This window comes from Paramisgurnus dabryanus, chromosome 9 (assembly GCF_030506205.2).
Source record: "Paramisgurnus dabryanus chromosome 9, PD_genome_1.1, whole genome shotgun sequence".
NCBI lineage: Eukaryota > Metazoa > Chordata > Actinopteri > Cypriniformes > Cobitidae > Paramisgurnus > Paramisgurnus dabryanus.
The window spans coordinates 2,113,000-2,127,956 of NC_133345.1; the positions used below are offsets into that span (position 1 = coordinate 2,113,000).

The 14,957-nt window shown below is 35.3% G+C and overlaps 4 non-coding genes across 4 annotated transcripts; all 4 read right to left on the bottom strand.

The window, feature by feature from the left end:
• Window positions 1-4,576: 4,576 nt before the first annotated feature.
• LOC135764589 (U1 spliceosomal RNA) lies at window positions 4,577-4,741 on the bottom strand. Its single transcript, XR_010540116.1, has one exon. It is a non-coding gene; the product is annotated as a U1 spliceosomal RNA (small nuclear RNA).
• A 785-nt stretch (window positions 4,742-5,526) lies between these two features.
• On the bottom strand, window positions 5,527-5,717 carry LOC135764442 (U2 spliceosomal RNA). Its single transcript, XR_010539990.1, has one exon. It is a non-coding gene; the product is annotated as a U2 spliceosomal RNA (small nuclear RNA).
• Window positions 5,718-11,387: 5,670 nt separating this feature from the next.
• LOC135764299 (U1 spliceosomal RNA) lies at window positions 11,388-11,552 on the bottom strand. Its single transcript, XR_010539854.1, has one exon. It is a non-coding gene; the product is annotated as a U1 spliceosomal RNA (small nuclear RNA).
• Window positions 11,553-14,657: 3,105 nt separating this feature from the next.
• On the bottom strand, window positions 14,658-14,848 carry LOC135764443 (U2 spliceosomal RNA). Its single transcript, XR_010539991.1, has one exon. It is a non-coding gene; the product is annotated as a U2 spliceosomal RNA (small nuclear RNA).
• Between the last annotated feature and the right edge of the window lie 109 nt (window positions 14,849-14,957).

The window sequence follows — 14,957 nt, forward strand, 5'->3', positions numbered from 1 at the left end:
ATCTTTAATGGCTTGAACAGAACCCCCTGCTTGAAATGCTTCACAGATCTCGTGAAGCGAATCAGCTTTTATATAGTTTAAAATAAATAGGATTTAGTCTAAAGAAATGTCGACCTACGGGGGTTTTGGTACAATTCCTTGCTATACACGTACTGCGTATTTCATTAAATAAATTGTGTTGTTAAAAACTTTTAGATACAGTAATGTTTGCCATAAATAGATTATGATCTAAAATAAACCTTTTACTTTTTTTGACAGAGTTACCATATTACATTTTACCACTACAGTTTTAAAGGGGTCGTATGATGAAAATGTTAGCATTGCCACTTTGTAGGTTTGAGCAAAAATGTGTCGTTTTGGGTGTGTTTTTTAAAATGCAAATGAGCGGATGAAGTGCAAACACTGATCACAATGATGGTGGTTTATTGTAATTGAAACTCTATTGTGCTGTCAAGTCCAAAAATGTGTCGTTTTGGGTGTGTTTTTTAAAATGCAAATGAGCGGATAAAGTGCAAACACTGATCACAATGATGGTGGTTTGTTGTAATTCAAACTCAATTGTGCTGTCAAGTCGTCCTTTTCTCTCTCTTTCAGAGTTCAGATTAAGGAGGCGGTATTATTCTAATAAGATATCCTTATGACATCATAATGAAAGCCAAATTTCAATGACCTGTTTTTGCTCACACCTACAAAGTGGCAATGCTAACATTTTCATCATATGACCCCTTTAAAAGACTCTACCTAGATTACAAACCGACCCTGCTGTGAAATATCTATCACACACGGTCATAAGTTCAGCATCAAAAACTTTGTGTCTTATCAGAAAAATACAGCTTATAGTTAAATAGATAATAACAGATTTAAGTTTAACCAGTTACAACTAAAATATTTTATTCTTGCGTGACTTTAAAGAAGTCTCTTTACAAAACAAACGTATTATCAAGTTGTATTTATAAGACACACGCAGTCAATTCCCCTAAATCTAAAAAATACTTTATTTTTGTCAGAGCAGACAATATAAGACTCTTTGTATAATATACACATATTCACACATGTTTTAAGAAGCCTTTAATTAAAAATAAAACCCCAAAATGGGGTGAATACGTCTTAAAAACATTTAAAAGTTTATTAACGTCATATATAAGTTTCTCTGTCACCATCTGTGCACGTATACACATGTCTTAATCAGAGACTTGGTTAAAGATTCCCCTAAATCTAAAATAAAATCCTATTTTGCCATAGTGGACAGAATTACATTTATTAACATTATTTTAAAATGGCAGATATGAACGCTCACCCTGCGCTTTGTCAGGCAACGCCGGATCTTTAATACGCGTGAAACTATAGTGCAGGTTATGAAAAGATTCACGGAACTCATGAATTGTTTAAAATTGTATTTAGTTTAGACTTTCGTCTAAAGATTATAGTATTGCCGGCTCCGAAGGTTATGGCTCAGATCATTGCTTAAACTATACACGTATACGGAATATTTCATTAAATAACTTGTGATGTTACAAACAAATGTTTTAATCGTAGCATTGTTCATGATTTGTCTAAATCTAAAATAAACATTTTACTTTTTTGACACCGTAATGGGGGATTGTTTTACCAACATTGAGTTTTAGAAATCTTTAATCGCTTTACAACACGCACCCCTGTGAAAGAATGCAGGTCTTGTGCGAAAGGAGGGAGGAAGGGTGAGAGCTGACATCAGTGGCGGTTCTAGACAAATTTCACTAGGGGGGCCAAGGAGGGGCCAGTGTTTTACCAGAGGGGCACATAAAAAAATGGCAAGAAATTATATTTAAAGATTATAGCGGTGGTTATAGGAATTAGTTTAAGATAGGACTAGGCCTTAGTTTAATTAGGAAATATAACTAGTTTTAACATACATTATACATTACTTGTGTGCATTTTGAAGCAAAACAAAGCTGTATTTTAAGATATGGCATTGCAAGTTGTTTTCAGTTTGGACAGCTACATTTATTTTAGTCTAGGACTAGTCCCTTTCCGGGAAACTACCCCGTAAACTTAAATTTTACTTTACAATCATATACTTTTTTATTTAATAAAAGAGTGAGTACAGGTGCAAAAGGGGAGCTGGGCTCTTTTCTAAAGCCCCCCAACCGAAAAGCATGCAAGCCTACTCAATAAACTTTATGAAATGCAAACTTTTATAAAGACAAACGTTTGTTTTAGTTTACATATAAATACACATTGCTAGACAGTTAGGGACCACAATCTAATCAACATTTAAAATAATATTTATTTTAAATTGTAAACATTTTTATATGTAACATTTAATTATATTCCTCCAATTTTATGCACGTATATGTAAGAGCATAATTACAGCGCTTTTTACAATGTGTAAACTTTAAAAAGTTAGCGAAATGTTGGTTTTGCCGGTTGTTGATGAGTAACAGCTGTGAATGATCACAACACGCAGCCACGTCACAGGAGAACAAGTGAACAGTGTCCCAATGTGAAGTGAGCTAGAGTCCTTACCAGTGCCCAAACCTGCATACACATTCTCAACATCGGGAGGTTGGGAACGAATTGAGACACTCGCCGAGCAGCACCCACACAGGTTGGGTGCGCCGCTCTAATTTGCCCGTGTAGAACGTTGCGTCGCATTAGTTCCGCTTTTGGCGCTCGCGTGTAAAATCAAAATAAATGTATACTTTTTTATTTGGCCAGCACGGGGTGGCCACAGGGGTGGCCAGGGACATGTCTACAGAGGCACGGGCCACCCTTGGCCTCAGTGTAGAACCGCCACTGGCTGACATCAAATGTCAATAAACAGCAAATGTCACACACGAGCCGTCATTAAACATGACAGCATACGCTTGACATAAAACACACTCAGGAAAAACAATCACTCTAAATGACCGACAATAAAACCATTAAATACTTTCTGTCTAAAATTGACAACTTGTACAGATTTTGATTGATGGTCCCGCCCCCTGTCAAAGGGTCATAAAAACGACCTGTCAGACAGCAACTGTCACCGGGTGGGGGAGGGGGTCATAAAAGTTTGACGAATGCTCCCCCGTTACAACTACTGACCTATACAAGAAATAGAGAAGAATAATAAGCAATTCTGCTTTTACATGTAGATGTGTGCCCCAAGAACACAGACACACCGGCTCCAAAAAGTTTAAACAGTACACATTTCTGTTATTTTAATGTGGCAAATGTGTCAGCTTTAAAAGAAGCATACATTACCTTTTAAAGAGGAAATACCTTTTGCATGAAATACCTTTACTCCCAGCATAAGCAAGCAATTTTCAAAATGCTTTTAAAAGTAAATAGTGATTATTTTACTTGTTTACCTGTTTGTGATTACCATGGAATCCTGTCACCATCATTTTTAAGCTTGTAAAGCAAATAATGAAATATTGACTTAGTAGGAAAAAATATTTTGGAAGTATCGTGATAAATGATGAAGAAAATATTTTGCAAAGTGATGGTTAGCACACGGTTGATGGTACCTATTAAATTCCATCATATTTTTTTATTCCTACTATGGAAGTCAATGGTGACTATCTGCTGTGGGTTTACCATCATTCCTCAAAATACCTTCTTTTGTGTTACTCAGAAAAAAACTAATCCTCGTGTTGTTGTAAGCCTGTATGCATGAGTAAATGATGACAGAATTATCATCATAAATTGAAATATCCCTTTAAACTGTATTTCCCCCCTTAAACCTAAACTTATTTTCCTACAGCAAGTCATTTAGGTAATCAAGAAAATACTTTACCCGTTGTCTTTGTGAGTTAAACAAATACAGCTACGCTTCCAGGTCTGTCGACGTTGCTGTGGTTTTTCGACAGCTGTAGTATGAAGGGTAGCGAATGAATGAATACATTGCAAAAAATCATTTCTTACTTGTTATTTCGAACTGTTTTAACTATACAAATATCTAGAAAGTCTTAAAATAAGATGCATTTTTTGATGAGCAAAATGCCCTAAGAAAATAAACCTAGCCTTTAGGGAGAAAAAACTCAGAATTTGGGCTTAAAACAAGCAAATAAATCTGCCAAAGGGGTAAGAAACAAATCTAGATATAAACACTTAATTCAAGAAAAATTGTCGTAGCCCATTGGCAGATTTGTTGGCTTGTTTAATGTACATGCATGTACAATATTTCAATTTGTCTTGTATTTATTAGCATTTTGTATTGCCCAACGCTGTCTAGGTTGTTTAACTGTTGTCATTTTCTTATAAAAGCCTTTATAATTTATTAGTTTGGATGATTGCCATTCCCGAGAACCTCTTATATTGGAAGTAAAAGAATCATCTAAGCATTATTTTGTGCTCTTAGACATGTAGCCGTTTGATTGTGGTTCTATTTAATGGCTAGTCTATTCGTTTGGAATGGTCAAACGGCTATTAGATTTTCACTGACAGCCCAAATTAAGCCTTGTTTTAGCCTAGACACTTATTCGCTGTCTATTAAAAGTTATGTAGTCGTTGAATAGCCGCTTTTTTGATGACTAATGTATTCTTGGGCCGTGGTTAGACGTCTCTTGGATTTTACGTAAAACGACAAGCGAATCTATTTTTAACACAAAGTCAGGGGAGAGCGCGAACGCAGTCCCCCACTATCAGAAATTTTGCAGTCGAGATTCCCACATTTGGGGAATTCGCAAAGGGTCAGCCCAACCGGAGTGCAATGGCTGAGCCTCGCCCTGGGTGAACCACCTTCATGATCATGGTGTCTCCCCTGCCAGGTAAGTATGAGCGACACCCTTTGAGGCCAGACGGCCGCATCTTCCTGTGACCGATCACATCGACGGCGCCCCCGGAGGCCGTCCGACTAACATTTCATTTACTGTGTGTGACCAGGTGGAAAGCGCACGAAGCCACGTCTGAGACCAAACATTCTTCGAGATCTACCCTGTTTTTATTCCGTTTCCAGCCCGGTTGAACCGTGTAGAGTGAAATATGTGAAACAATTTAAATCAAATGGATTTAAATTGCGCATTCAAATATATGGTTTCGTTATTACAAAGTAACTTTACGTGGAATAGAAACAAAAAAAAATGTACAGAGCAATCAAGAAACAACGAAAGCATAGCAATTTTAGAACGTGGATAAATAAAAACATAGGGCTCAATGACTTACCCGTTGTCGTTGTGAGTTAAACAAGTACAGCTATGCTTCCAGGTCTGTCGACGTTGCTGTGGTTTTTCGACAGCTGTAGTATGAAGGGTAGTGAAAAAAGTTTTCAGGTGTTTTTAACATTCCAATCGGTCTCGTTCGCTTTTGTTGCGCCTTCAGCTGTGTCGAGGATGTTTAATTCGTCCTCGTATCACCTCCGCAAACTTGTAAAGAAATTAATTAAATACATTACAAAAACATTTCTTTATCAGCGTGTTCATTTACACGCAAGCTTTTCGTTAAACCAATAAAGTCAACGAAATCACAGCAATTTTAAAACACACGGATTAGAAAAAACACCGTCATTCACGCACAAAAGAAGCAAATTCTTTTTTTTATACTTGACTTATTTATCCCCGAGATGGGGAGCGCACCATTCATGGAAACACTGCAATACCATGTTGATGCATGGAGTGGAAGGAGCAAGCTCCGCTTCCATTTCCGAAGGTCAAAAATCCATTTAACATATAGTCCCCGGATAGGAGACGTATCAGACATTAAACTGATAAGAACAGATACTACACTTGATCTTAGCCAAAAGGCCGAGAAGCGATACCGGAATAGACGCAGCCAAAGGGGGAGCCGGCGAAGGCGCTGGCTTTTGGGGTGGAGGCTAGCGGGCATTTAACTCTATACGTTCTCATTGTATAACCCAGAGGTAGAACGTTGAGCTAGCAAATCAGAAGTTCATGTTTTAATGCAGGATCTGATCCACGCTCATGAGAGAGAGAGAGAGAGAGAGAGATAGAGAGAATTTAGAATTTTCAAAAAACCTTTATTACAAATTAAAACATTTTCATAACCTCAAATCAGAAAAAACAAAGAAAAAAATATATATAGTAACGGAAATAACAAAAAAATAAGCCAACATAGGAGCAAAGAACAAATCATCTTCAATAACCAGACACAGAGCTCCTCCATAATACCAAATCAATTCAAAAGAAAGAAGATCATTCATTGCTTTAAAGTATCTAAAACCAATAAGGATTCTAGATTTAACTTATTTTAAAAACTGCTAATGTATCATGGCTTCCGGGTCTGTCAACGTTGCTGTGGTTTTTCGACAGCTGTAATATGAAGGGTAGAGTGAAAAAAAATATTTAAGTGTTTTGAACATCCCAATTTGTTCGTTTACTTAGTATTTTCTTAATGTTTTCGAGTTAAAAAATAATTCTTAAATCGAGATACATTTACTTAATAAGCAAAGTGGCTTAGAATTTAAGTCTTGTTTACTGAAATAAATTCTAAAATGTAATAGGTTAAGGCTTAAAACAAGTAAAAATATCTGCCAGTGGGGTAAGAAAAATAAACCTAAATTGAGTTTATTATTGAATTAAGTTGAAACTAGAATTAAGTTTATTTTTCTTACCCCGCTGGCAGATATTTTTTATTTGTTTTAAATATAAACCTGTTGATTTTTATAATTTATTTCAATTATTTTACAAAGTATGCGATCTGATTTTTTTAATCGCGGTGTTTCTTTTATTCCTCGTTTCTTTTCCGTGCATTTGCTTTATTTATTTATTTTTGCTTGTTGCATTTAAATGCACATTTGATTTGTTGCCACATTATTATGTGTTAATGTATTTTTTAACATGTTTATCAACAAAAAGTGCGTTATTATAATTAATTATATAGCTGTGAAATATATACAAGAATTCCCAGCAAAAACAAAACGTTTTTATAACAATTTTCTATTACAATACATAATATCTTAAGCCACTTTGCTTACCAAGTAAATGTATCTCCATTTAAGCATTGTCAGATATTCACTAGAAAACAAGACAAAAACAGTAAGTAAGATATTAATTTACTTTTTTCTTTCAAACATAAATTTACAGACGGCTGGAAATTTTTAATAAAATAACTAGCCATACCTATTCGGGTCTGCTCCCATTTGCTGTGATGACGGGGGACTTAGTCCAAAGCACATTTTGAGGAATACTTACACATTTTACTTCTTATTTCTTTGAAATTAATTATGCATACACTATGGATTAAAAATGTCCCGACTGCGAACCTGATAAAACCCAGGTAAAAAGCAAATACAAATAAACCATTTTGATTTAGCAAAAGTTTACAAATAAATGCACTCCTTGCACACAACAAGCACGTCTAGTTACCATTCATATTTTGCGTGATTTAAGTTTCGTCGCATACATTTTGGAAGGCACACGATAAAAACAAAATAAGGCTTTTAATGTATGCCGACCTCATTCTCCGTTGAGGGCTTATCAATCATAATAAACGCTGTTAACTCTTCTCATTGAATGGTCTAAATCCAATGCTGGTAAAGAAATCAAATGTGCATTTAAACGCAACAAGCAAGCCGTAAAGCAATGGATGCAGGCAAACAAACGAGGAATAGCACATACACCACGATTAGATCATCGGGTCGCATACTTTGGAATTAATAAGAAATAATTATTCAGTCTAAAGAAATAAGAAGTAAAATGTCTAAGTATTTCTCCAAATGTGCACACTCATTACAATAAACGGGAGCAGACACGAATAGTTATGTATGTCTCGTTATTTTATTTAAAATTGATAAGCTGTCTAACATATGATATATTTTGATAATACGAAATGCTAAAAAAATAATATAACACCAATCGACAATATCTGTTATTGTTATTTTTACAAGTAAATTCATGTGTAGGAGAAAACAAAGCAGCTGTCAGTCCATACTATATTGAGTGGCCATCGTAGTGGTGCAACCTGAACGATGTTTTCCCTACTTCCGGTCAAAGCCGCCATTTTGTGAAATAGGCATATAGGTGACGCTGGAGCACGCGGCCATTGTCTCTGTTCAACAAAACAAGTATATATATACACATACGCATATTTTTCCTCAATCAATCACCGAATACAAGGTGCAATTCGATGCCAACTGACCCTTCTCTCTGGTTTCATGTTTGTAAGGAAAATTAAGGGGGAAATTACGATAGCATTTCAGCCAAACATTCATTCGTGCCACGCTGCTTTTCTTTGAACGAAAAAAAACCCTCTGCTCCCCCTACACAATTTCTTCTCCTGTTATTTTATGCTTAAAACAAGCAAATAAATCTGACTACAGGGTAAGAAAAAATTCGTGAACTTTTCCCATAAACACTTAATTCAAGAAAAATTGTCCCACCCCACTGGCCATTTTTTATCCACAATACACATTCGATGTCTGCAGGCACCATTGTCTTTGTTCAACGCAAACAATTCTGTTGCGTTTTTCTTTGAACGAAGTGCTCCGCCTAGATAATTTGACCCATATTCACATGGGTTTGTTTCTCGTTTTTTTTCTTTGAGAACAATCTATATAGCGCCTTCCACAATCGTTTTGGTGTTAGCTTTACGTAAAATAGAAACACAGAAAAGTACTGAGCGATGGAGAGACCACGAACGCGGAACGTATTATGGACCACGGACTGGCAAACAAACTGGCAACCACGCACTAAAGAAGCAAACTCTGATTTTAAACTCACCTTATTTGTCCCCGGAAAGCGCCAGAGTCGATGCACGGAGTGGACGGAACAAGCCTCGCTTCCATAGCCGAAGGTCAAAAATCCATTTAAACGTGTAGTCCCCGGTGTCCACTCGATCTTACCCAAAAAGCCGAGAAGCGATACCGCAATGGCATCCGGAGAAGGCGCTGGCTGTCGGGATGGAGGTTAGCGGGTCAGAGGTCCGGCACTGAAGGTCTGCGTTCATTATTCACCGTGTGCATTTCACTCTATATCCACTTTCTAATGTATAGCACTTGATAAGGATTAACAGTTTAAAAACAGAAATGCAAGACATCAGAAAATACATTTATTTTTTACTTTCATAACATGAGAGGTGTCATACAATAACAAATATGAGCTTTAAAATCACATTCCTAAGTTAAAAATATACATAAAAATAGATATATGGATCATTACACAAATCACTACTCAAAGGACCTATGTTAAATAACTGCTTCAATATTAATTAACAATAACATTTGGCCAAGGCAGTCCTTGTAAATAGACATATAAATAGACAAATAAAATCATGACATATATGCCGTAGAGCCTGAGATAGAGAAAAATAATAAGGAATTCTGCTTTTACTACCATCTCAGAAATATTGCCAGAATTAGAGGTTTTGTCTCAAGACAGGACTTAGAGAAACTTGTTCATGCTTTCATCACCAGCAGGGCCGATTATTGCAATGGTCAATGGATTTAAAAAGTACTGTTTCTTGTTTAAAAACCACTTCATGGCTACAATACATGACAGATATGCTAATCGAATATGAAACCGATTACTCGGATCAATAGGATCAGGTCATTTAGAAAAAACAAGGGTTCACTCAAAACAAGGTGCCTCAGCATTCAGTTATTATCAGCTTTCAGAAGAGATCAGATGTGCTTCAACAGTAGACACTTTTAAATATAGATTAAAAACACATCAGTTTAACTTTGCATTTACTGAATGATTTAAAACAGTACGAATAAAACAGTACAAAAGAATAAAACAGTATGAACCTTACCTGTTATAAAGGGAATGAAGCTTACGGTATGGTGCTTACCTGCAGAAATAAATAAAGTACAATAAGAACACACAGAACTTCAATTTTCAAAATTATTTTAACATTAAATGATGATTATTTTACTGGTTTACCTGTTTGTGATTACCACAGGATCCCGTCACCTGGCTGCGGTCTTCATTTGGTGAACGGTTCTTCACTCATAATTGACCTATACAAGAAATAGAGAAGAATAATAAGCAATTCTGCTTTTACATGTAGATGTGTGCCCCAAGAACACAGACACACCGGCTCCAAAAAGTTTAAACAGTACACATTTCTGTTATTTTAATGTGGCAAATGTGTCAGCTTTAAAAGAAGCATACATTACCTTTTAAAGAGGAAATACCTTTTGCATGAAATACCTTTACTCCCAGCATAAGCAAGCAATTTTCAAAATGCTTTTAAAAGTAAATAGTGATTATTTTACTTGTTTACCTGTTTGTGATTACCATGGAATCCTGTCACCATCATTTTTAAGCTTGTAAAGCAAATAATGAAATATTGACTTAGTAGGAAAAAATATTTTGGAAGTATCGTGATAAATGATGAAGAAAATATTTTGCAAAGTGATGGTTAGCACACGGTTGATGGTACCTATTAAATTCCATCATATTTTTTTATTCCTACTATGGAAGTCAATGGTGACTATCTGCTGTGGGTTTACCATCATTCCTCAAAATACCTTCTTTTGTGTTACTCAGAAAAAAACTAATCCTCGTGTTGTTGTAAGCCTGTATGCATGAGTAAATGATGACAGAATTATCATCATAAATTGAAATATCCCTTTAAACTGTATTTCCCCCCTTAAACCTAAACTTATTTTCCTACAGCAAGTCATTTAGGTAATCAAGAAAATACTTTACCCGTTGTCTTTGTGAGTTAAACAAATACAGCTACGCTTCCAGGTCTGTCGACGTTGCTGTGGTTTTTCGACAGCTGTAGTATGAAGGGTAGCGAATGAATGAATACATTGCAAAAAATCATTTCTTACTTGTTATTTCGAACTGTTTTAACTATACAAATATCTAGAAAGTCTTAAAATAAGATGCATTTTTTGATGAGCAAAATGCCCTAAGAAAATAAACCTAGCCTTTAGGGAGAAAAAACTCAGAATTTGGGCTTAAAACAAGCAAATAAATCTGCCAAAGGGGTAAGAAACAAATCTAGATATAAACACTTAATTCAAGAAAAATTGTCGTAGCCCATTGGCAGATTTGTTGGCTTGTTTAATGTACATGCATGTACAATATTTCAATTTGTCTTGTATTTATTAGCATTTTGTATTGCCCAACGCTGTCTAGGTTGTTTAACTGTTGTCATTTTCTTATAAAAGCCTTTATAATTTATTAGTTTGGATGATTGCCATTCCCGAGAACCTCTTATATTGGAAGTAAAAGAATCATCTAAGCATTATTTTGTGCTCTTAGACATGTAGCCGTTTGATTGTGGTTCTATTTAATGGCTAGTCTATTCGTTTGGAATGGTCAAACGGCTATTAGATTTTCACTGACAGCCCAAATTAAGCCTTGTTTTAGCCTAGACACTTATTCGCTGTCTATTAAAAGTTATGTAGTCGTTGAATAGCCGCTTTTTTGATGACTAATGTATTCTTGGGCCGTGGTTAGACGTCTCTTGGATTTTACGTAAAACGACAAGCGAATCTATTTTTAACACAAAGTCAGGGGAGAGCGCGAACGCAGTCCCCCACTATCAGAAATTTTGCAGTCGAGATTCCCACATTTGGGGAATTCGCAAAGGGTCAGCCCAACCGGAGTGCAATGGCTGAGCCTCGCCCTGGGTGAACCACCTTCATGATCATGGTGTCTCCCCTGCCAGGTAAGTATGAGCGACACCCTTTGAGGCCAGACGGCCGCATCTTCCTGTGACCGATCACATCGACGGCGCCCCCGGAGGCCGTCCGACTAACATTTCATTTACTGTGTGTGACCAGGTGGAAAGCGCACGAAGCCACGTCTGAGACCAAACATTCTTCGAGATCTACCCTGTTTTTATTCCGTTTCCAGCCCGGTTGAACCGTGTAGAGTGAAATATGTGAAACAATTTAAATCAAATGGATTTAAATTGCGCATTCAAATATATGGTTTCGTTATTACAAAGTAACTTTACGTGGAATAGAAACAAAAAAAAATGTACAGAGCAATCAAGAAACAACGAAAGCATAGCAATTTTAGAACGTGGATAAATAAAAACATAGGGCTCAATGACTTACCCGTTGTCGTTGTGAGTTAAACAAGCCCATACGGAAATGTAATATATGTGAATATATGAAATATCCCTATATGAAATATATGGTAATATAAAGTAGAAACATATATGTACATATATGTACAACCATATATGACACCTATTCGAAAATGGAACAATTTCATATATTGACATATATGTCTATCCCATACAAATATATGTCTATGTGTGCAAAAAACATACATAGACATATATGTCATCTATATAATTATTTATATATGTGACATACATGACTTCACATATATGTCTAATATATGTTGCATACATATACTTATCATATATCATAAAATAATTAAATTTGAACCGTGGTTTTTATCTATTTTTCGCATGTTTCAGACCACATGTAGGACGTACAACCCATTCACACAACTTAACACACAAACACAATTTATTATTTGTAATGTACCTGATGAGTCCAGTCGGGCCTCGAACCCGGGTCCTCACGTTGAAAGTCGTCCGCGCTATCCACTGATCCACCCAGCAGTTGGATGAGAGGGGCTAACAACTTAAGCTATTTGTGTGTTACTGAAGAAGGCGCTGTTTAGCTTGTATTTTACAGTGTTCGTTTTATTATTCCTCCTGTTTTTATTTTATGCAGGGGTACACAGTGCAAATTTAACCCTTGTGCATTGTTCAAATTTAATACATCCACTAAATTAAACATCTGTAAAAATGTATCAGATTATTTTTTCACTTTTTTTGCATAAATTTGTTAGTCAGTTCTGATCAAAACTACCAAATTTTTACAAAAATTCCATGATTTTAACTCTTTAATTGCCAAGTTCATAAGTGGATTTGGGGAAAATCTAAATGACAAATTTTCAATACAAAAAGTGATTGTAGACTGGATTTTTTTAACCTTTTTCGCAGTCTTGGGCATGTCAAATATAAAGTAAAAACATTGGCTTTTGATTATTGTTTTCTTCCTCATTTATTGTTAGTGGCTGTTTTTGCCCCATTGACTTCCATTATAACCACATTTTTTGATTGCAGAGCAATGACACCTTGTTATCATGCATTTTTGAATGTTGGTGGTTTTTCCTTTTGCAAAGAGGTCAAATTTGTCATTTTTACTGTTGATCACCATGTGGCACCATTAACCCTTTAGTAGACCTGTGCTGTGCAGAGCTTAATTTCTAGCTTGTACATTGAGTAATATGGGGGCGGTTTCCCGGACAGGGATTATCTTAATCCAGGACTAGGCCTTAGTTTAATTAGGAAATATAACTAGTTTTAACAAACATGCCTTACTAAAAACATTACCTGTATGCATTTTGAGGCAAAACAAAGGGCCCTGATGTATTTTAAGATATGTCAGTGCAAGTTGTTTTCAGTTTGGACAGCTCTTAAAAATGTTTTAGTCTAGGACTAGTCTAATCCCTGTCCGGGAAACCGCCCCCATGGAGTATAACTCCGTAATAAAAGTATAGTATTGTGCCAAATGCATGCAGTTTGAAACTAGGCAGGGTTATAATGTTATGACCCTAATAATTTTTAAACAATATATTTACAGACCTATATAGGCTATGTTGTTTTAGAAATCTAGACATAAAACATATTGATATCATATGGTTGGAGCATACAGTATCATGTAAAAATCCATCTTATATGGTTGTAAAATACAAACCCATATAAGAATTCATACATATAAATATTTTAAATATATGTATTTAAATACATTTTAATATGAGTATTCCATATAGGTTTAAAACATATATCTTCATATATCAAGAGTATCTATATATGTGATATTAATATATGTATTTATATACATTTTAATATGAGTATTTCATATAGGTTTAAAACATATATCTTCATATATCAAGAGTATCTATATATGTGATATTAATATATGTATTTATATACATTTTAATATGAGTATTTCATATAGGTTTAAAAAATATATCTCATATATCAAGATTATTTATATATGTGATATTCATATATGTATTTATATACATTTTAATATGAGTATTTCATATAGGTTTAAAACATATATCTTCATATATCAAGAGTATCTATATATGTGATATTAATATATGTATTTATATACATTTTAATATGAGTATTTCATATAGGTTTAAAACATATATCTTCATATATCAAGAGTATCTATATATGTGATATTAATATATGTATTTATATACATTTTAATATGAGTATTTCATATATGTTTTAAACCTATATATTCATATATCCAGAGGATCTATATATGTGATATTAATATATTGCATATATATGTAACATATATGCCAAGATCGGTTTTGATATAGGGACATATATGTCATATATTACATTTCCGTATGGGAGTACAGCTATGCTTCCAGGTCTGTCGACGTTGCTGTGGTTTTTCGACAGCTGTAGTATGAAGGGTAGTGAAAAAAGTTTTCAGGTGTTTTTAACATTCCAATCGGTCTCGTTCGCTTTTGTTGCGCCTTCAGCTGTGTCGAGGATGTTTAATTCGTCCTCGTATCACCTCCGCAAACTTGTAAAGAAATTAATTAAATACATTACAAAAACATTTCTTTATCAGCGTGTTCATTTACACGCAAGCTTTTCGTTAAACCAATAAAGTCAACGAAATCACAGCAATTTTAAAACACACGGATTAGAAAAAACACCGTCATTCACGCACAAAAGAAGCAAATTCTTTTTTTTATACTTGACTTATTTATCCCCGAGATGGGGAGCGCACCATTCATGGAAACACTGCAATACCATGTTGATGCATGGAGTGGAAGGAGCAAGCTCCGCTTCCATTTCCGAAGGTCAAAAATCCATTTAACATATAGTCCCCGGATAGGAGACGTATCAGACATTAAACTGATAAGAACAGATACTACACTTGATCTTAGCCAAAAGGCCGAGAAGCGATACCGGAATAGACGCAGCCAAAGGGGGAGCCGGCGAAGGCGCTGGCTTTTGGGGTGGAGGCTAGCGGGCATTTAACTCTATACGTTCTCATTGTATAACCCAGAGGTAGA